The following is a 23,114-nucleotide window of genomic DNA, read 5'->3' on the forward strand; positions in this document are numbered from 1 at the left end:
TGGCTGCACCAAATTGCATTACTACCAACAGTGTAAGAGGGTTCCCCTATCTCCACATCCTCTCCAACACTTGTTGTTTGCTGTCTTGTTGATTTGGCCATTCTGACTCATGTAAGATGATATCTCAGTGTGGTTTTGATTTGAATTTCCCTAATGGCTAATGATGATGAACATTTTTTGATGTGTCTGTTAGCCATTTATATGTTTTCTTTGAAGAAGTGTTTGTTCATTTCTTCTGCCCATTTTTTGACATGATTATCTCATTTTGGGGTATTGAGTTTGAGTAGTTCTTTAAAGATCTTGGATATCAGTCCTTTGTCTGTAGCATCATTTGTGAATATTTTCTCCCATTCCGTGTGTTGCCTCTTTGTTTTGTAGACTCTTTCCTTTGCTATGCAGAAGGTTTTGATCTTGATAAAGTCCCAAAAGTTCATTTTTGCTTTTGTTTCCTTTGGCTTTGGAGACATGTCTTGAAAGAAGTTGCTGTGGCTGATGTCGAAGAAGTTACTGCCTATGTTGTCCTCTAGGATTTTGATAGATTCCTGCCTCATGTTGAGGTCCTTTATTCCTTTTGAGTTTATCTTTGTGTATGGCATAAGAGAATGATCAAGTTTCATTCTTCTACACAGGGCTGTCTAATTTTCACAGCACCATTTATTGAAGAGATTGTCTTCTTTCCACTGGATATTTTTTCCTACTATGTCTAAGATTAGTTGACCATAGAGCTGAGGGTCCATATATGGGCTCTCTGTTCCATTGACCTATGTTTCTGTATTTGTGCCAGTACCATGCTGTCACAGTGATCACAGCCTTGTAAAAAGCTTGAAATCAGGCAATGTGATGCCACCAGCTTTGTTTTGCTTTTTCAACATTTCCTTGGCAATTCAGAGTCTTTTCTAGTTCCATATAAATTTTAGAATTCTTTATCTCAACACTTTGAACAATGCCAGTGGAATTTTGATCAGGATGACATTGAAAATATAGATTGCTCTGGGCAGTATAGACATTTTAACAATGTTTATTCTTCTGATCCATGAGCATAGAATGATTTTGCATCTTTTTGTGCCTTCTTCAATTTCTTTCATGAATGTTCTGGAGTTCCTCATGTACAGATCCTTTACCTCTTTGGTTAGGTTCATTCCCAGAAAGCTTATGGTTCTTGGTGCTATAGTATATGGAATTGATTCTTTCATTTACTTTTATATATTTTCATTGTTAGTGTATAAGAAAGCAACTGATCTCTGTACATTGATTTTGTATCCTGCCACATTACTGAATTATTATATGAGTTCTAGTAGTTTGGAGGTGGAGTCTTTTGAATTTTACATATAAAGTATCATGTCATCTGTGAAGAGAGAGAGTTTGACTTCTTCCATGCCAATTTGAATACACTTTATTTCTTACTGTTGTCTGATTGCTTTTGCTAGTATTTCTAGTACTATGTTGAACAACAGTGTGAGAGTGGGCATCCTTGTCATGTTCCTGATCTCAAAGGGAAGGCTGTCAGTTTTTCTCCATTGAGAATGAGATTTGCTGTGGGTTATTCATGGATAGGTTTTATGAAGTTGAGGAATGTTACTCTATCCATATACTCTGAAGAGCTTTAATCAGGAACAGATGCTGTATTTTGTCAAATGCTTTTTCTGCATCAATTGAGAGGACCATGTGGTTCTTCTCTCTTCTCTTATTGATTTGTTCTATCACATTGATTGATTTGCAAATGTTGAACCACACTTGCACCACAGGGATAAATCCCACATGGTCATGGTGGATAATTTTTCTAATGTACTGTTGGATCCTATTAGCTAGGATCTTGTTGAGAATCTTGGCATCCATATTCATCTGGCATATTGGTCTGAAATTCTCCTTTGTTATGGGGTCTTTGCCACGTTTGGGGATCAGGGTAATGTTGACCTCATGAAAGAGCCTGGAAGTTTTCCTTCTGTTTCTATTTTTTTTAAAACATATTCAGGAGAATAGATATTATTTCTTCTTTGAATGCTTGGTAAAATTCTCCAGGAAATATGCCAGGTCCTGGACCCTTGTCTTTTTAAAGGTATTTGACCACTGCTTCAATCTCATTAGTAGATATTCATCTATTCAGGTTGTCAATTTCTTCCTGATTCAATCTTGGAAGTTTATAGGTTTCCAGGAATGCATCTATTTCTTCTAGGTTGCATAACTTATTAGCATGTAACTATTGATACTAGTTTCTGATAATATTTTCTATTTTCTTGGTGTTAGTCATGATCTCTCCCCTTTCATTCATAATTTTATTAATTCGGGTTCTCTCTCTTTTCTTTTGGATTAGTTTGGCTTCTGGTTTCTTAATCTTATTAATTCTTTCAAAGAATCAACTTCTAGTTTCGTTGGTGCATTCTACTGTATATCTAGTTTCTATCACATTGATCTCTGCTCTAATCTTAATTATTTCCCTTTTTGTGCATGGAGTTGGATTAATTTGTTGTTGATTTTCCAGTTCTTTAAGGTGTAAAGAGATATGGTGTATTCAGGATTTTTCAATTCTTTTGAGTGAGGCTTGGATGGCTATATATTTCCCGCTTAGGAATACCTTTGCCAAATCCCATAGGTTTTGGACCATTGTGTCTTCATTCTCACTGGTTTCTGTGAATTATTTAAGTTCTTCTTTGATTTCCTGGTTGATCCAAACATTCTTGAGCAGGATGGTCTTTAGCTTCCAAGTGTTTGAATTCCTTCCAAACTTTTCCTTGTGGTTGAGTTCCAGTTTTAAAGCATTGTGGTCTGAGAATATGCAGAGAATAATCTCAGTCTTTTGGTATCTTTTGAGCCCTGGTTTGTGACCCAGTATATGGTCTATTCTGCAGTAAGTTCCACATGCACTTGAGAAGAATGAGTATTCTTTTGTTTTAGGGTGGAATGTTCTGTATATATTTATGAGGGCCATCTGGTACATGGAAACAATGCTCTTGTTTCTTTATTGATTTTCTGCTTGGATGATCTATTACTGAGAGTGCTGTGTTAATATCCAAGATGAATACAATTAATGTGTTCATATCGAAATGACTATTTTGATTAACAGTTGGCTTATGTAGTTGGCTGCTCCCATATTGGGGGCGTAAATATTTACAATTGTTAGATCTTCTTGGTGGATTGACACTTTAATAATGATGTAGTGTCCTTCTATATCTCTGATTACAATCCTTAGCTTAAACACCTAATTTATCTGACATGATAATCACTACTGCAGCTTTCTTTTGAGTCCATTTGGCAGTTCTCCATCCCTTCACTTTCAGTTTGGATGTATCTTTAGGTTCCAAATGTGTCTCTTGTAGATAGCATATGGATGGGTCCTGTCATTTTAACTAGACTGCAACCCTGTGCTGTTTAATGGGAGCATTTAGGCCATTCATGTTGAGAGTAATTATTGAAAGATAAGTTTTTATTGACATCATGTTTCCTGTGAAGCCCTTGTTTCTATATTGTCTCTGTAAATTTCTGTTCTATGACTCTTGGTTTCTTTTTCTTTTGTAGAACCCCCCCCCCTTAATATTTCTTGTAGTGTCTGCTTGGTGGTCACAAAATCTTTTAAACCTTGCCATTCTTGGGGGGTGCCTGGGTGGCTCAGTGGGTTGAGGCCTCTGCCTTCGGCTCAGGTCATGATCCCAGGGTCCTGAGATCGAGCCCCACATTGGGCTCTCTGCTCTGCAGAGAGCCTGCTTCCTCCTCTCTCTCTCTCTCTGCCTGCCTCTCTGCCTGCTTGTGATCTCTGTCTGGCGAATAAATAAATGAAATCTTAAAAAAAAAAAAAAAAAAACCTTGCCATTCTTGGAAGCTCTTTGTCTGTCCATCCATTTTGAATGTCAGTGTTGCTGGATAAAATATTCTTGGCTGCATGTTCTTCTCATTTAGTGCCCTGAATATGTATTGCCAGCTCTTTCTGGCTAGCCAGGTTTCTGCAGATAGATCTGATATTATTCTGTTGGTCCTTCCTCTGTACATAAGGATTCTCTTCCACCTAGCTTCCCTTAAGACCCCCTGTCTGAAATTATGACTCGTGAATTTCACAATTAAGTGTCTGGATGTCTTTCTAGACTTGTTGATCTCAGGGGGTGTCCATTTTGCCTCTAGTACATGAACACTTGTTCCATGCCCAGATTAGGGAAATTTTCATCCAGAATTTTTTCAACTATATCTTCTAGTCTTCTTTCTTTTTCCACCCCCTCTGGGATCCCAATCATTCTTATATTGGAACATTTCATGACACCATTTATTTCCCTAATTCTGTTTTAATGGTTTCTAAGCTATATGTTCCAGGCCTCCTCCTGATCCTTCTTTTCCATTAGTTTGTCATCTGGATCACTAATTCTATCTTTTGCCTCACTTACTCTAGCTTTTAGAGTATTTAGATTAGATTGGATCTCATTGGTAGCATTTTTAAGTTTTGCCAGTTCAGTTCTCACTTCAGCCCTTAGAGATTCTGTGTTGTCACTAATGGTCTTCTCCAACCTAGCCATTGCCTGGATAATTGTTACCCTGAATTCCATTTCCAACATATTATTTATGTCAAAATCCAATAGTTCTGTGGCAGAGGTCACAATCTCTGATTTTTTCCTCTGTTGAGTGTTCTTCCTCCTAGTCATCTTGGTAAGAGGTGGTTGAGGGGATGTATATCTGGATATAGCAACCACAATCCAGTCAAGGTGAACCTTGGACAGTTTCAAAGGAATCAGAAGTCACCAACAAAAAGAAAGAAAAAAAGAAAAGAGAGAGAAAAGGAGGGAAAAAAAGAAGAAACACAGCCAAAATGAGCCCCAAAAGTGAGGTTTATAAGATACGTAAACAAAAATGAACAAGCAAAAAGACTGACAAAACTAAAAGAAAAAAAAAGAAAGAAAGAAAAGCCCAGCCAAAATGAACCCCAAGAATAAGATTTATATAGTACAAAAACAAAAACAAGTACACAGAAATATTGACAGAAGAATAAGATGGAAAGATGGTTATAAACCTTCAATGTGGGTGAGGAAAATTATTTCAGTTCTTCATAGGTGTATCTTGTTATCTATATTAAAGGAATCAACTTTCCAGAGATACAAGGAAATTAAAAATGGTTTATATATAGGGGTAGTACCAAATAGGGAAAAAGGATTACTTTGAAACATATATATATATATATATATATATATATATATATATATATATATAATTTTAAAAAAGAAAAGAAAAAGAAACACAAACACAGGTATATGTATGCAAAAAGTTCAAGTTAAAAAGTTATTTTGTGGGCACCTGGGTGGCTCAGTGGGTTAAAGCCTCTGCTTTCAGCTCAGGTCATGATCCCAGGGTGCTGGGATCAAGCCCCGCTTCAGGCTCTCTGCTCTGCAGGGAGCCTGCTTCCTCCTCTCTCTATCTGCCTGCCTCTCTGCCTACTTGTGATCTTTGTCTGTCAAATAAAAAAATAATAAAATAAAATCTTTTTAAAAAGGTATTATGTAATATATTGTATTAAACATCTAGTTGTAATGGGAATAAAATAAAAGGTAAAAAAAGAATCACTAGAATGATTTTTTTTTAGAATGAATTTTTTTTAAGTTGTATCTATGAAATGCACAGGTTTTGGAGCAATACTTGGGACTTAATATATTGTTTTCCCCTAATGTTGGGGTTTTACAGTTTTGTGGGGACCCTGTGGTTATTGTCCTCTTGTTCTTTGAGCTTATCTTCTGGGGTAAGTGCCTACCACATTGTTTTTCAGTCAGTATTGCTTGGGCTTAGTCGACCTGCCCTCTACCAAGGGGCTGGGCTCTATGGAACTGGTTTTTCAGGCTTTGGTTCTCTGGGGGTTTTTGTTCTTTAGTGGCTTTTTGTGGCTTTTCCGAGGGTTAGTGCAAAGTAAACTGTCATGTCCCCAGTCCATTGCCTTAGAGATAAGACAGTCTGCTCCCCTCTGGATGTCCAAAAAACACATATTCTCCCTCTGCAAATTCTGCTGAACACCGCAACCTCCTACAGGCAGTTTTCACTCCCAGCCACCATCTCAGTGGTTGCCCAAGGCTTCCGCTTGTCTCTGCACCTCTGTGCCACTAAAACAAAGAGTGATATTGGTCCAGGTGAGTCCAATCCCACTGGCTGCCATTACTGGGACTGCTGTCTGGAGTCCACGCCCATGTTGGTTGCATTTAGACCTGGCTGTGGCTCAGGTAGTGGAATTCTGCAGGTCCAAGGACCTCTGACAGGAGCCTGCACCTGGCTTTCTCAGGCATGGGTGGGAGTGTGTGCACCTCCAGTGGTGGTGCAAGCAGCAGAAAACTGCAGGCTCAGAGACCACCAACTGGAGCCCCTGGCAGGCTTTCTCAGACATGGGTAAGTGCCAGTTGCCTCTGTGCTGGGACTGTGGGTTTAGGTTGGTACCTGTGGCTGCCATATTCCACCAATTTCCCTTTAAGGCCCTTATTCTTTTGTGCATTTTTAACCAGACTCCAACTTAATCCTGGTCCCCAAGCGCAGGGCACTTTCATATTGCAGTATTACTTTCCAATGGGTCGCTTCAAGTGGCTCTCCCCCACTTCTGTTTATTGTCCAATATCAGTTTGAGAGCTCCCACTCCACTTTACATCTCCACTGATGATCTTCTGCCCCTGTATAGATCCAGAAGTGTATAGTCTTACATCTCGGGCTGATTTTATTTAGCTCAATTCAGCAAACCAGTTGAAATAGGGTCTCCTAATTCTCTGCCATCTTGCCCAGAGTCCTTTAAAAATACTTTTTAATATTTTTTTTATCAAGTAAATTCTATGCCCAACATGGGGCTTGAACTCACAAGCTAAAGATCAATCATTGCATACTATACCAACTGAGTCAGCCAAGTGCCTCAAAATTTGCTCACTTTTATATGCCAGAATTTGACACATGAATAACAAACAATAAATAATTATTGAATTGATAAAGAAGTGAATGAAACATCCTACCTTCTCAAAGACTTGATAAATAGGGCACCTGGGTGTCTCAGTGGGTTAAGCCTCTGCCTTTGGCTCCGGTCATAGTCTCAGGTTCCTGGGATCTAGCCCACATTGGGCTCTCTGCTTCCCCTCTCTCTGCCTGCCTCTCTGGCTGCTTGTGATCTCTCTCTCTCCCTGTCAAATAAATAAATAAAATCTTTTTAAAAAAGAAAGACTTGATAAATAAGTAAAAGCTGACAATATCAAGGTAATTTTTCACTAAATTTGGTCTAAACATGCTGAGATTCAGTTTTCCAACTGGGTAGTTCCCAAGGCTCCCCTTGGTAAGTAAGATCATTTATATATGTGGGGAGAAAGGCACCATAAGTGATTTAGACATTCACCCAGAAACTGAACTGCAGACAGGATGCTGTCCCCTGGACATGCACATCCTGAACATGAATGAAAATTCACTCTGGATTCAGTGGGGCATGGTGGGCTGGGGGGAGGTTATGTAGTAGGGAGGACCTGTTACCATAGCAGGTTGTGGATGGCTCTCCAATGTGCTTCTTATTTTTAAGTAAAAATACCTTTAAAAATAATTTTACTGTGTGCTCAACTCAGGACAGCAGCTACAAGACCGGCCTGCCAAAATCAGTTTACTTCTAGTCTCACCTCAATCTTCTCTTGGGGATGTTTTATATAACCTTTGGATAAATCACTTTGGTTTCCTCACTTATAAAAAATAAGTTTAATAATAGTACCTACCTCAGAGGTCCATTATGGGAATGAATGAAATGATGTATTTAAAGCACTTAGTGAAATATCTGGCATAGAAAAAGCACTCATTAAATGCCAGATATTATTTTTTTTACTATTATCCAGAGTGTGGCATAGCCCTCAGTGTGTGTTACTCCAGAGATTGTATGAATCATACATTTCTCTTTTTTTTAAGATTTTTTATTTATTTGACAGAGAGAGAGATCACAAGTGGACAGAGAGGCAAGCAGAGAGAGAGAGAGGAGGAAGCAGGCTCTCTGCAGAGCAGAGAGCCCAATGTGGGACTCAATCCCAGGACCCTGAGATCATGACCTGAGCTTAAGGCAGAAGCTTAACCCACTGAGCCACCCAGGTGCCCAAATCATACAATTCTTAATGGGTGGCAGAGGACTTGATAGCTAACCTCTAGGTTCAAACAAAAACTAGGAGTCCTCTGGTATGTTAAAAGACTGGACCATGGCGAATTTAATTATCCTGATTCCCCAAACTGGTTTCTTTAAACACATGGCTCCATGATGCAAGAGAACCCAAATCTAAATCTAACAGAGACATTCTGAGACCTCACAGAACTGCTTCAATCCTGCCCAAACCTTCCTGTACCCTTCCTCCATTGTCCAGAGCACACAACATCTGATGCAGTCATGCCACAGGAGGCTTGCACAACCCATCCACCAGCACATAATTCTGAACACATGGGGCATAGCTAAACAGATGCAGCTGACTCAGAGATGAACAGACTTCCAAAATGGAAAATTACACCATCTGATTTCCCTCTGTATCTCCCTTTAAAATGAAAGCTCTCCATCACCCACCCCTTTTCTAACCCATCAGGTTCCAGCTGCACCAAAACGCATTTCTGGGATGAGTAATGGGTATTAGAACATCTGTAGACTCTTAGACATGGTTTGATATTTGGGGACTTGCTGATTATTCCCACTCCATCCTGTATGTTCACACCCATATTAGCACTGCATAAATGGAAGTTGAGAGGATTTTGCAGTTCAGAGGGGTTGCTTGTGACTGTCCCTTAATGAATTTGAAGAATTAAGAGACCATGGCTAGGAAGAGTACAGAGTGTGATGCAATGTGAGCCCTGCAGGAGGCAGAAGGTGGGCAGATGAAACTGGCAGGTGGCATGGAGCACCAGAGAGCTTGCCTCCAGGGCCAGGCTGTCTCTGTGGCTGAACTGGGTTCCCTATGCCTCAATTTCCTCAAAGGTAAATGGGAATAATACCTGTACTCACTGCATAAAGTTTCACTAAGGATTAAGTGAGTCTATACTGCTAATGCTGAAATGGATCCATCATATGGGAAAGGGGCATATACATCATACATACCTGAAGCTACAATAAAGTTCTCCAGTAGGAAGGATAGAGAAGTCTGGGAAGCTGGGGGCCCTTTAGTGCTCTCATGTAGAACATGTGGCAGTCACCCATGTTGTGCAAGATTATCCAGAGGCAGCCCTGGATAATCTTTAAACCCTTCTAGGACATTCCAGGAATGCGTTCTCTAATCACCTTACCTAAATGAGGCCCTCTTTACTCTCTCTACATCCCATGTTCATCAGACACCAATCACTCTCTGTAACTATGTAATTTATTTGTTTACAGGTTATTTTCTTTCTCACCTGCTAGAAGTTAAGCTACAAGAAGGCAGGGTCTTTCTTGTCTTTCTCTGGTACATAGTAAGTACTCAATAAACATGTGAAAGAAAGAAAGGAAGGAAGGGAAGAAGAGAGTAAATGTGAAGAGGAAAGGAAAAGAGGTAAGAAGAGGGGGGAAGAAATGAGAGAAGGCTGGAAGGAGGAGGAAGGGAGGGAGGAGTAACTGAGGGTGAGAGAAAAGGGAGAAAAGCTGGGAGTGAGGGGAGAGGAAAGAAAAGAAAAATTAAAACAGAGACAGTCCTGTAACATTTCTCAAACTGCCGACAAAGCTAAAACAAGGACATCGTTTAATTACATTGAGGCATTGCCCCTTCAGGTGGTGCCTCCCATAAATATTTATTGGCAAGCATTCAGTTAGAACCCTGATGCCATTTATTTTAGCCTATATGTGCATATGCTTATTATACAGTTTGTTTTGTTATTAGTATTATCATTATTTTATTATATAGTTTCTAAGTGATCTCTAAGGAGCCAAAGCCTATTCTGCATATTTTTTTCTATTTTATCTTGTTTTATTTCTTTTCAGTGTTCCAGCATTCATTGTTTATGCACCACATCCAGTGCTCTATTCAATGCATGCCCTCCATAATACCCACCACCAGGCTCACCCAACCCCCAATCCCCTGCCCCTCCAAAACCCTCAGTTTGTTTCTCAGAGTCCACAGTCTCTCATGGTTTGTCTCCCCTCAAATTTCCCCCAACTCACTTCTCCACCCCATCTCCCAATGTCCTCCGTGTTATTCCTTATACTCTACAAATAAGTGAAACCATATGATATTTGACTCTCTCTGCTTGACTTATTTCACTCAGCATAATCTCTTCCAAACTGTGGAAAGAACCAAGATGCCTTTCAATGGACATATGGATAAAGAAGATACCATCCATATATACAATGGAATATTATGCCTCCATCAGAAAGATGAATACCCGAGTCAAGATGGCGGAGAAGTAGCAAACTGAGACTGCTTCAGCTAGCCGGAGATCAGCTAGATAGCTTATCTAAAGATTGCAAACACCTGAAAATCCATCGGCAGATCGAAGAGAAGAAGAACAGCAATTCTGGAAACAGAAAAACAACCACTCTCTGAAAGGTAGGACCGGCGGAGAAGTGAATCCAAAGCGACGGGAAGATAGACCCCGGGGGGAGGGGCCGGCTCCCGGCAAGCGGCGGAGCAACCTCGCACAAAATCAGGACTTTTAAAAGTCTGTTCCGCTGAGGGACATCGCTCCAAAGGCTAAACCGGGGCGAAGCCCACGCGGGGTCAGCGTGGCCTCAGGTCCCGCGGGTCAGAGAAGGATCGGGGGTGTCTGAGTGTCGCAGAGCTTGAGGGTATTGGAACGGGAAAGCCGGCTACAGAGACAGAGCCGACAGTAAGCTCGCAGCTCCGTGTTACCTTGAACCGGTCGCAGGCTCGGTGAGCTCGGAGCGCGGCCGGAGGTCAGACAGACGGGAGTAACTGGGCGCTGTTCTCTGAGGGCGCACTGAGGAGTGGGGCCCTGGGCTCTCGGCTCCTCCGGGCCGGAGACCAGGAGGCCGCCATTTGTATTCCCGTCCTCCAGAACTCTACGGAAAGCGCTCAGGTAACAAAAGCTCCTGAAAGCAAACCCGAGCGGATTACTCACCCCAGCCCCGGGTAAGGGCGGTGTAATTCCGCCTGGGGCAAAGACACTTGAGAATCACTACACCAGGCCCCTCCCCCAGAAGATCAACAAGAAATCCAGCCGAGACCAAGTTCACCTACCAAGGAGTGCGGTTTCAATACCAAGGAGAGCAGCAGAATTCCAGAGGAGGAGAAAGCCAAGCACGGAACTCATGGCTTTTTTCCTGTGATTTTTTTTAGTCTTGCAGTTAATTTAATTTTTTCTTTTTCATTTTTTTTTTTCTCACCTTCGGGAAAAATTTTTTTTTAACTGTTACCTTTTTCTTTTTTAACGATTTTTTACTAGTTTATCTAATATATATATTTTTTCTTTTTTACATTTTTCTTAGGTGTTTTCTTTTTTTAAAAATTCTTTTCTTTTCTTTTTTTTTTTTCTTTTCTTTTTGTTTCTTTCTTTCTTTTTGAACCTCTTTTTATCCCCTTTCTCCCCACTCACGATTTTGGATCTCTTCTAATTTGGTTAAAGCATATTTTCCTGGGGTTGTTGCCACCCTTTTAGTATTTTACTTGCCCCTTCATTTACTCTTATCTGGACAAAATGACAAGACATAAAAATTCAACACAAATAAAAGAACAAGAGGCAGTACCGAAGGCTAGGGACCTAATCAATACAGACATCGGTAATATGTCAGATCTAGAGTTCAGAATGACAATTCTCAAGGTTCTAGCCGGGCTCGGAAAAGGCATGGAAGATATTAGAGAAACCCTCTCAAGAGATATAAAAGCCCTTTCTGGAGAAATAAAAGAACTAAAATCTAACCAAGGTGAAATCAAAAAAGCTATTAATGAGGTGCAATCAAAAATGGAGGCTCTAACTGCTAGGATAAATGAGGCAGAAGAAAGAATTAGTGACATAGAAGACCAAATGAAAGAGAATAAAGAAGCTGAGCAAAAGAGGGACAAACAGCTACTGGACCACGAGGGGAGAATTCGAGAGATAAGTGACACCATAAGACGAAACAACATTAGAATAATTGGGATTCCAGAAGAAGAAGAAAATGAGAGGGGAGCAGAAGGTATACTGGAGAGAATTATTGGGGAGAATTTCCCCAATATGGCAAAGGGAACGAGCATCAAAATTCAGGAGGTTCAGAGAACGCCCCTCAAAATCAATAAGAATAGGCCCACACCCCGTCACCTAATAGTAAAATTTACAAGTCTCAATGACAAAGAGAAAATCCTGAAAGCAGCCCGGGAAAAGAAGTCTGTAACATACAATGATAAAAATATTAGATTGGCAGCTGAATTATCCACAGAGACCTGGCAGGCCAGAAAGAGCTGGCATGATATTTTCAGAGCACTAAACGAGAAAAACATGCAGCCCAGAATACTATATCCAGCTAGGCTATCATTGAAAATAGAAGGAGAGATTAAAAGCTTCCAGGACAAACAACAACTGAAAGAATTTGCAAATACCAAACCAGCTCTACAGGAAATATTGAAAGGGGTCCTCTAAGCAAAGAGAGAGCCTACAAGTGGTAGATCAGAAAGGAACAGAGACCATATACAGTAACAGTCACCTTACAGGCAAAACAATGGCACTAAATTCATATCTCTCAATACTTACCCTGAATGTGAATGGGCTAAATGCCCCTGTCAAAAGACACAGGGTATCAGAATGGATAAAAAAACAAAACCCATCTATATGTTGCCTCCAAGAAACACATTTTAAGCCCGAAGACACCTCCAGATTTAAAGTGAGGGGGTGGAAAAGAATTTACCATGCTAATGGACATCAGAAGAAAGCAGGAGTGGCAATCCTTATATCAGATCAAATAGATTTTAAGCCAAAGACTATAATAAGAGATGAGGAAGGACACTATATCATACTCAAAGGGTCTGTCCAACAAGAAGATTTAACAATTTTAAATATCTATGCCCCCAATGTGGGAGCAGCCAACTATATAAACCAATTAATAACAAAATCAAAGAAACACATCAACAATAATACAATAATAGTAGGGGACTTTAACACTCCCCTCACTGAAATAGACAGATCATCCAAGCAAAAGATCAGCAAGGAAATAAAGGCCTTAAACGACACACTAGACCAGATGGACATCACAGATATATTCAGAGCATTTCATCCCAAAGCAACAGAATACACATTCTTCTCTAGTGCACATGGAACATTCTCCAGAATAGATCACATCCTCGGTCCTAAATCAGGACTCAACCGGTATCAAAAGATTGGGATCATTCCCTGCATATTTTCAGACCACAATGCTCTAAAGCTAGAACTCAACCACAAAAGGAAGTTTGGAAAGAACCCAAATACATGGAGACTAAACAGTATCCTTCTAAAGAATGAATGGGTCAACCGGGAAATTAAAGAAGAATTGAAAAAAATCATGGAAACAAATGATAATGAAAATACAACGGTTCAAAATCTGTGGGACACAACAAAGGCAGTCCTGAGAGGAAAATATATAGCGGTACAAGCCTTTCTCAAGAAACAAGAAAGGTCTCAGGTACACAACCTAACCCTACACCTAAAGGAACTGGAGAAAGAACAAGAAAGAAACCCTAAGCCCAGCAGGAGAAGAGAAATCATAAAGATCAGAGCAGAAATCAATGAAATAGAAACCAAAAAAACAATAGAACAAATCAACGAAACTAGGAGCTGGTTCTTTGAAAGAATTAATAAAATTGATAAACCCCTGGCCCGACTTATCAAAAAGAAAAGAGAAAGGACCCAAATAAATAAAATCATGAATGAAAGAGGAGAGATCACAACTAACACCAAAGAAATACAAACTATTATAAGAACATACTATGAGCAACTCTATGGCAATAAATTTGACAATCTGGAAGAAATGGATGCATTCCTAGAAACATATAAACTACCACAACTGAACCAGGAAGAAATAGAAAGCCTGAACAGACCCATAACCAGTAAGGAGATTGAAACAGTCATTAAAAATCTCCAAACAAACAAAAGCCCAGGGCCAGACGGCTTCCCGGGGGAATTCTACCAAACATTTAAAGAAGAACTAATTCCTATTCTCCTGAAACTGTTCCAAAAAATAGAAATGGAAGGAAAACTTCCAAACTCATTTTATGAAGCCAGCATCACCTTGATCCCAAAACCAGACAAGGATCCCACCAAAAAAGAGAGCTATAGACCGATATCCTTGATGAACACAGATGCGAAAATACTCAACAAAATACTAGCCAATAGGATTCAACAGTACATTAAAAAGATTATTCACCACGACCAAGTGGGATTTATTCCAGGGCTGCAAGGTTGGTTCAACATCCGCAAATCAGTCAATGTGATACAACACATCAATAAAAGAAAGAACAAGAACCATATGATACTCTCAATAGATGCTGAAAAAGCATTTGACAAAGTACAACATCCCTTCCTGATCAAAACTCTTCAAAGTGTAGGGATAGAGGGCACATACCTCAATATCATCAAAGCCATCTATGAAAAACCCACCGCAAATATCATTCTCAATGGAGAAAAACTGAAAGCTTTTCCGCTAAGGTCAGGAACACGGCAGGGATGTCCATTATCACCACTGCTATTCAACATCGTACTAGAGGTCCTAGCCTCAGCAATCAGACAACAAAAGGAAATTAAAGGCATCCAAATCGGCAAAGAAGAAGTCAAATTATCACTCTTCGCAGATGATATGATACTATATGTGGAAAACCCAAAAGACTCCATTCCAAAACTGCTAGAACTTATACAGGAATTCAGTAAAGTGTCAGGATATAAAATCAATGCACAGAAATCAGTTGCATTTCTCTACACCAACAGCAAGACAGAAGAAAGAGATATTAAGGAGTCAATCCCATTTACAATTGCATCCAAAACCATAAGATACCTAGGAATAAACCTAACCAAAGAGACACAGAATCTATACTCAGAAAACTATAAAGTACTCATGAAAGAAATTGAGGAAGACACAAAGAAATGGAAAAATGTTCCATGCTCCTGGATTGGAAGAATAAATATTGTGAAAATGTCTATGCTACCTAAAGCAATCTACACATTTAATGCAATTCCTATCAAAGTACCATCCATCTTTTTCAAAGAAATGGAACAAATAATGCTAAAATTTATATGGAACCAGAAAAGACCTCGAATAGCCAAAGGGATATTGAAAAAGAAAGCCAACGTTGGTGGCATCACAATTCCGGACTTCAAGCTCTATTACAAAGCTGTCATTATCAAGACATCATGGTACTGGCACAAAAACAGACACATAGATCAATGGAACAGAATAGAGAGCCCAGAAATAGACCCTCAACTCTATGGTCAACTAATCTTCGACAAAGCAGGAAAGAATGTCCAATGGAAAAAAGACAGCCTTTTCAATAAATGGTGCTGGGAAAATTGGACAGCCACATGCAGAAAAATGAAATTGGACCATTTCCTTACACCACACACAAAAATAGACTCAAAATGGATGAAGGACCTCAATGTACGAAAGGAATCCATCAAAATCCTTGAGGAGAACACGGGCAGCAACCTCTTTGACCTCTGCCGCAGCAACATCTTCCTAGGAACAACGCAAAAGGCAAGGGAAGCAAGGGAAAAAATGAACTACTGGGATTTCATCAAGATCAAAAGCTTTTGCACAGCAAAGGAAACAGTTAACAAAATCAAAAGACAACTGACAGAATGGGAGAAGATATTTGCAAACGACATATCAGATAAAGGACTAGTGTCCAGAATCTATAAAGAACTTAGCAAACTCAACACCCAAAGAACAAATAATCCAATCAAGAAATGGGCAGAGGACATGAACAGACATTTCTGTAAAGAAGACATCCAGATGGCGAACAGACACATGAAAAAGTGCTCCATATCACTCGGCATCAGGGAAATACAAATCAAAACCACAATGAGATATCACCTCACACCAGTCAGAATGGCTAAAATCAACAAGTCAGGAAATGACAGATGCTGGCGAGGATGCGGAGAAAGGGGAACCCTTCTACACTGTTGGTGGGAATGCAAGCTGGTGCAGCCACTCTGGAAAACAGCATGGAGTTTCCTCAAAATGTTGAAAATAGAACTGCCCTATGACCCAGCAATTGCACTATTGGGTATTTACCCTAAAGATACAAATGTAGTGATCCAAAGGGGCACATGCACCCGAATGTTTATAGCAGCAATGTCCACAATAGCCAAACTATGGAAAGAACCTAGATGTCCATCAACAGATGAATGGATCAAGAAGATGTGGTATATATACACAATGGAATACTATGCAGCCATCAAAAGAAATGAAATCTTGCCATTTGCAACAACATGGATGGAACTAGAGCGTATCATGCTTAGCGAAATAAGTCAAGCAGAGAAAGACAACTATCATATGATCTCCCTGATATGAGGAAGTAGTGATGCAACATGGAGGCTTAAGTGGGTAGAAGAAGAATCAATGAAACAAGATGGGATTGGGAGGGAGACAAACCATAAGTGACTCTTAATCTCACAAAACAAACTGAGGGTTGCCGGGGGGAGGGGGTTTGGGAGAAGGGGTTGGGATTATGGACATTGGGGAGGGCATGTGATTTGGTGAGTGCTGTGAAGTGTGTAAACCTGGTGATTCACAGACCTGTACCCCTGGGGATAAAAATATATGTTTATGAAAAATAAAAAAATTTAATAAAAAAAAAAAAAAAAGAAAGATGAATACCCAACTTTTGTATCAACATGGTGCCACTTTTTTTTTAAGATTTTATTTATTTGACAGACAGAAATCACAAGTAGGCAGAGAGGCCAGGAGAGAGAGAGAGGGAGAAGCAGGCTCCCTGCTGAGCAAAGAGCCCGATGTGGTGCTCAATCCCGGGACCCTGGGATCATGACCTGAGCCGAAGGCAGAGGCTGAACCACCCAGGTGCCCCATGGTGCCACTTTTTTTAATGACTAATTTTTGTCTAGTAAAAACAGAGTTGGCACCAGACCAATAATTTCAACATTACAAAGACTATCAAATATTTTATTTAAATTTTTTCAAGTACATATTCTTATGGAAATGTGCATCTTCTTAGCCAGTGACTTTGGTCTACATTCAATAACTTATTTATAAGTCATATTTTTTAATCACTGCACTGCTAAGTGGAAATTATTGTTTTTGGAGGGAGAATACAGGGTTGAAGCCGGTTGTGGAAATTCATATGATATTTGACCAAAAAGAAATTGTTACTTTACCTAGAATTCCCTGGTGCCCTCAGTCCTCAGTTTGAAATCCATTAATTACATATTTATATGTCATTTATAGTAAGTCCTCTAAATCTGATCACCGAATATTGTAAATTTTGAATACTTACTGTATGCCCTCCCAGCCCAACAGAATTTCAAATGTCATCTGTCCCATGCTACCTTAATCCTCTCCTTAATCAAAAAGTACAAAAAAAGTAAACTCATTCAGAGGTAACTATAATATATAAGGTGTTTTTGAATCAATTGAAGGAAAATTATTTAGCTTAGAAAAGCTTCCCCCAGAGGGGGAGGAGTCAAGATGGCAGAGAAGTAGCAGGCTGAGACTACTTCAGCTAGCAGGAGATCAGCTAGATAGCTTATCTAAAGATTGCAAACACCTGAAAATCCATCGGCAGATAGAAGAGAAGAAGAACAGCAATTCTGGAAACAGAAAAACAACCACTTTCTGAAAGGTAGGACTGGGGGAGACGTGAATCCAAAGCGACGGGAAGATAGACCCCGGGGGGAGGGGCTGGCTCCCTGCAAGCGGCGGAGCAATAGAGCACAAAATCAGGACTTTTAAAAGTCTGTTCCACTGAGGGACATCACTCCAGAGGCTAAACCGGGGTGAAGCCCACGCAGGGTCAGCGTGGCCTCAGGTCCCGCAGGGTCACAGAAGGATTGGGGGTGTCTGAGTGTCGCAGAGCTTGCGGGTATTAGAACGGGAAAACTGGCTACAGAGACACAGCCGACAGTGATCTCACAGCTCGGTGTTACCTTGAACCAGCCACAGGCTCGGTGAGCTCGGAGCACTGGGCGCTGTTCTCTGAGGGCACATTGAGGAGTGGGGCCCTGGGCTCTCCGCTCCTCCAGGCCAGAGACCAGGATGCCGCCATTTGTATTCCCGTCATCTGGAACTCTACGGAAAGCACTCAGGGAACAAAAGCTCCTGAAAGCAAACCCGAGCGGATTACTCAGACCTGCACCTGGTAAGGGCGGTGCAATTCTGCCTGGGGCAAAGACACTGAGAATCACTACACCAGGCCCCTCCCCCAGAAGATCAACAAGAAATCCAGCCAAGACCAAGTTCACCTACCAAGGAGTGCGGTTTCAATACCAAGGAGAGCAGAAGAATTCCAGAGGAGGAGAAAGCAAAGCACAGAACTCATGGCTTTCTCCCTGTGATTTTTTTTTAGTCTTGCAGTTAATTTAATTTTTTTCTTTTTCATTTATTTTTTCTCACCTTCTGGTAAATTTTTTTTTAACTTTTACCCTTTTCTTTTTCAACGTATTTTAACTAGTTTATCTAATATATATATTTTTTCTGTTTTATATTTTTCTTTATTCGTTTTCTTTTTTTAAAATTCTTTTCTTTTCTTTTTTTATTTCTTCCTTTTTGAACCTCTTTTTATCCCCTTTCTCCCCGCTCACAATTTGGGATCTCTTCTGATTTGGATAAAGCATATTTTCCTGGGGTTGTTGCCACCCTTTTAGTATTTTACTTGCTCCTTCATATACTCTTATCTGGACAAAATGACAACACGGAAAAATTCAACACGAAAAAAAGAACAAGAGGCAGTACCGAAGGCTAGGGACCTAATCAATACAGACATTGGTAATATGTCAGAACTAGAGTTCAGAATGACAATTCTCAAGGTTCTAGCCGGGCTCGAAAAAGGCATGGAAGATATTAGAGAAACCCTCTCGAGAGATATAAAAGCTCTTTCTGGAGAAATAAAAGAACTAAAATCTAACCAAGTTGAAATCAAAAAAGCTATTAATGAGGTGCAATCAAAAATGGAGGCTCTCACTTTTAGGATAAATGAGGCAAAAAAGAATTAGCGATATAGAACCAAATGACAGAGAATAAAGAAGCTGAGCAAAAGAGAGACAAACAGCTACTGGACCACGAGGAGAGAATTCGAGAGATAAGTGACACCATAAGACGAAACAACATTAGAATAATTGAGATTCCAGAAGAAGAAGAAAGAGAGAGGGGAGCAGAAGGTATACTGGAGAGAATTATTGGGGAGAATTTCCCCAATATAGCAAAGGGAACGAGCATCAAAATTCAGGAGGTTCAGAGAACGCCCCTCAAAATCAATAAGAATAGGCCCACACCCCATCACCTAATAGTAAAATTTACAAGTCTCAGTGACAAAGAGAAAATCCTGAAAGCAGCCCAGGAAAAGAAGTCTGTAACATACAATGGTAAAAATATTATATTGGCAGCTGACTTATCCACAGAGACCTGGCAGGCCAGAAAGAGCTGGCATGATATTTTCAGAGCACTAAACGAGAAAAACATGCAGCCCAGAATACTATATCCAGCTAGGCTATCATTGAAAATAGAAGGAGAGATTAAAAGCTTCCAAGACAAACAAAAACTGAAAGAATTTCCAAACACCAAACCAACTCTACAGAAAATATTGAAAGGAGTCCTCTAAGCAAAGAGAGAGCCTACAAGTGGTAGATCAGAAAGGAACAGAGACCATATACAGTAACAGTCACCTTATAGGCAATACAATGGCACTAAATTCATATCACTCAATAGTTACCCTGAATGTGAATGGGCTAAATGCCTCAATCAAAAGACACAGGGGGGACGCCTGGGTGGCTCAGTTGTTTAAGCAGCTGCCTTCGGCTCAGGTCATGATCCCAGCGTCCTGGGATCAAGTCCCACATCCGGCTCCTTGCTCAGCGGGGAGCCTGCTTCTCCCTCTGCCTCTGCCTGCCATTCTATCTGCCTGTGCTCGCTCTCTCCCCTTCTCTCTCTCTGATAAATAAATAAAATCTTTAAAAAAAAAAAAAAGAGACAGGGTATCATAATGGATAAAAAAACAAACCCATCTCTATGTTGCCTCCAAGAAACTCATCTTAAGCCCGAAGACACCTCCAGTTTTAAAGTGAGGGGGTGGAAAAGAATTTACCATGCTAATGGACATCAGAAGAAAGCAGGGGTGGCAATCCTTATATCAGATCAATTAGATTTTAAGCCAAAAACTATAATAAGAGATGAGGAAGGACACTATATCATACTCAAAGGGTCTGTCCAACAAGAAGATCTAACAATTTTAAATATCTCTGCCCCCAACGTGGGAGCAGCCAACTATATAAACCAATTAATAACAAAATCAAAAAAAAAAAAACCACATCAACAATAATACAATAATAGTAGGGGACTTTAACACTCCCCTCACTGAAATGGACAGATCATCCAAGCAAAAGATCAACAAGGACATAAAGTCCTTAAACGACACACTGGACCAGATGGACATCACAGATATATTCAGAACATTTCATCCCAAAGCAACAGAATACACATTCTTCTCTAGTGCACATGGAACATTCTCCAGAATAGATCACATCCTCGGTCCTAAATCAGGACTCAACTGGTATCAAAAGATTGGGATCATTCCCTGCATATTTTCAGACCACAATGCTCTGAAGCTAGAACTCAACCACAAGAGGAAGTTTGGAAAGAACCCAAACCCACATGGAGACTAACAGCATCCTTCTAAAGAATGAATGGGTCAACCGGGAAATTAAAGAAGAATTGAAAAAAATCATGGAAATAAATGATAATGAAAATACAACGGTTCAAAATCAATGGGACACAACAAAGGCAGTCCTGAGAGGAAAATATATAGCGGTACAAGCCTTTCTCAAGAAACAAGAAAGGTCTCAGGTACACAACCTAACCCTACACCTAAAGGAGCTGGAGAGAGAACAAGAAAAAAACCCTAAGCCCAGCAGGAGAAGAGAAATCATAAAGATCAGAGCAGAAATTAATGAAATAGAAACCAAAAAAACAATAGAACAAATCAACGAAACTAGGAGCTGGTTCTTTGAATGAATTAATAAAATTGATAAACCCCTGGCCCGACTTCTCAAAAGGAAAAGAGAAAGCCCAAATAAATAAAATCATGAATGAAAGAGGAGAAATCACAACTAACACCAAAGAAATACAAGCGATTATAAGAACATACTATGAGCAACTCTACGCCAACAAATTTGACAATCTGGAAGAAATGGATGCATTCCTAGAAACATATAAACTACCACAACTGAACCAGGAAGAAATAGAAAGCCTGAACAGACCCATAACCAGTAAGGAGATTGAAACAGCCATTAAAAATCTCCAAACAAACAAAAGCCCAGGGCCAGACGGCTTCTCGGGGGAATTCTACCAAACATTTAAAGAAGAACTAATTCCTATTCTCCTGAAACTGTTCCAAAAAATAGCAATGGAAGGAAAACTTCCAAACTCATTTTATGAGGCCAGCATCACCTTGATCCCAAAACCAGACAAGGATCCCACCAAAAAAGAGAGGTATAGACCAATATCCTTGATGAACACAGATGCGAAAATTCTCACCAAAATACTAGCCAGTAGGATTCAACAGTACATTAAAAGGATTATTCACCACAACCAAGTGGCATTTATTCCAGGGCTGCAAGGTTGGTTCAACATCCACAAATCAGTCAATGTGATACAACACATCAATAAAAGAAAGAACAAGAACCATATGATACTCTCAATAGATGCTGAAAAAGCATTTGACAAAGTACAGCATCCCTTCCTGATCACAACTCTTCAAAGTGTAGGTATAGAAGGCACATACCTCAATATCATCAAAGCCATCTATGAAAAACCCACCGCAAATATCATTCTCAATGGAGAAAAACTGAAAGCTTTTCCGCTAAGGTCAGGAACGTGGCAGGGATGTCCATTATCACCACTGCTATTCAACCTAGTACTAGAAGTCCTAGCCTCAGCAATCAGACAACAAAAGGAAATTAAAGGCGTCCAAATCGGCAGAGAAGAAGTCAAATTATCACTCTTCACAGATGATATGATACTATATGTGGAAAACCCAAAAGACTCCACTCCAAAACTGCTAGAACTTATACAGGAATTCAGTAAAGTGTCAGGATATAAAATCAATGCACAGAAATAAGTTGCATTTCTCTACACCAACAACAAGACAGAAGAAAGAGTAATTAAGGAGTCCATCCCATTTACAATTGCACCCCAAACCATAAGATACCTAGGAATAAACCTAACCAAAGAGGCAAAGAATCTATAAAGTACTCATGAAAGAAACTGATGAAGAAACAAAGAAATGGAAAAATGTTCCATGCTCCTGGATTGGAAGAATAAATATTGTGAAAATGTCTATGCTACCTAAAGCAATCTACACATTTAATGCAATTCCTATCAAAGTACCGTCCATCTTTTTCAAAGAAATGGAACAAATAGTTCTAAAATTTATATGGAACAAGAAAAGACCTAAAATAACCAAAGGGATATTGAAAAAGAAAGCCAAAGTTGGTGGCATCACAATTCCGGACTTCAAACTCTATTACAAAGCTGTCACCATCAAGACAGCATGGTACAGGCAAAAAAACAGACACATAAATCAATGGAACAGAATAGAGAGCCCAGAAATAGACCCTCAACTCTATGGTCAACTAATCTTTGACAAAGCAGGAAAGAATGTCCAATGGAAAAAAGACAGCCTCTTCAATAAATTGTTTTGGGACAATTGGACAACCCCATGCAGAAAAATGAAATTGGACCATTTCCTTACACCACACACGAAAATAGACTCAAAATGGATGAAGGACCTCAATGTGCGAAAGGAATCCATCAAAATCCTTGAGGAGAATACAGGCAGCAACCTCTTCGACCTCAGCTGCAGCCACGTCTTCCTAGGAACATCGCCAAAGGCAAGGGAAGGAAGGGCAAATTGAACTATTGGGATTTCATCAAGATCAAAAGCTTTTGCACAGCAAAGGAAACAGTCAACAAAACCAAAAGACAGCTTACAGAATGGGAGAAGATATTCGCAAACAGCATATCAGATGAAGGACTAGTGTCCAAAATCTATAAAGAACTTAGCAAACTCAACACCCAAAGAACAAAT

Source organism: Mustela lutreola, chromosome 3 (assembly GCF_030435805.1).
Source record: "Mustela lutreola isolate mMusLut2 chromosome 3, mMusLut2.pri, whole genome shotgun sequence".
In the NCBI taxonomy this organism is placed as follows: domain Eukaryota; kingdom Metazoa; phylum Chordata; class Mammalia; order Carnivora; family Mustelidae; genus Mustela; species Mustela lutreola.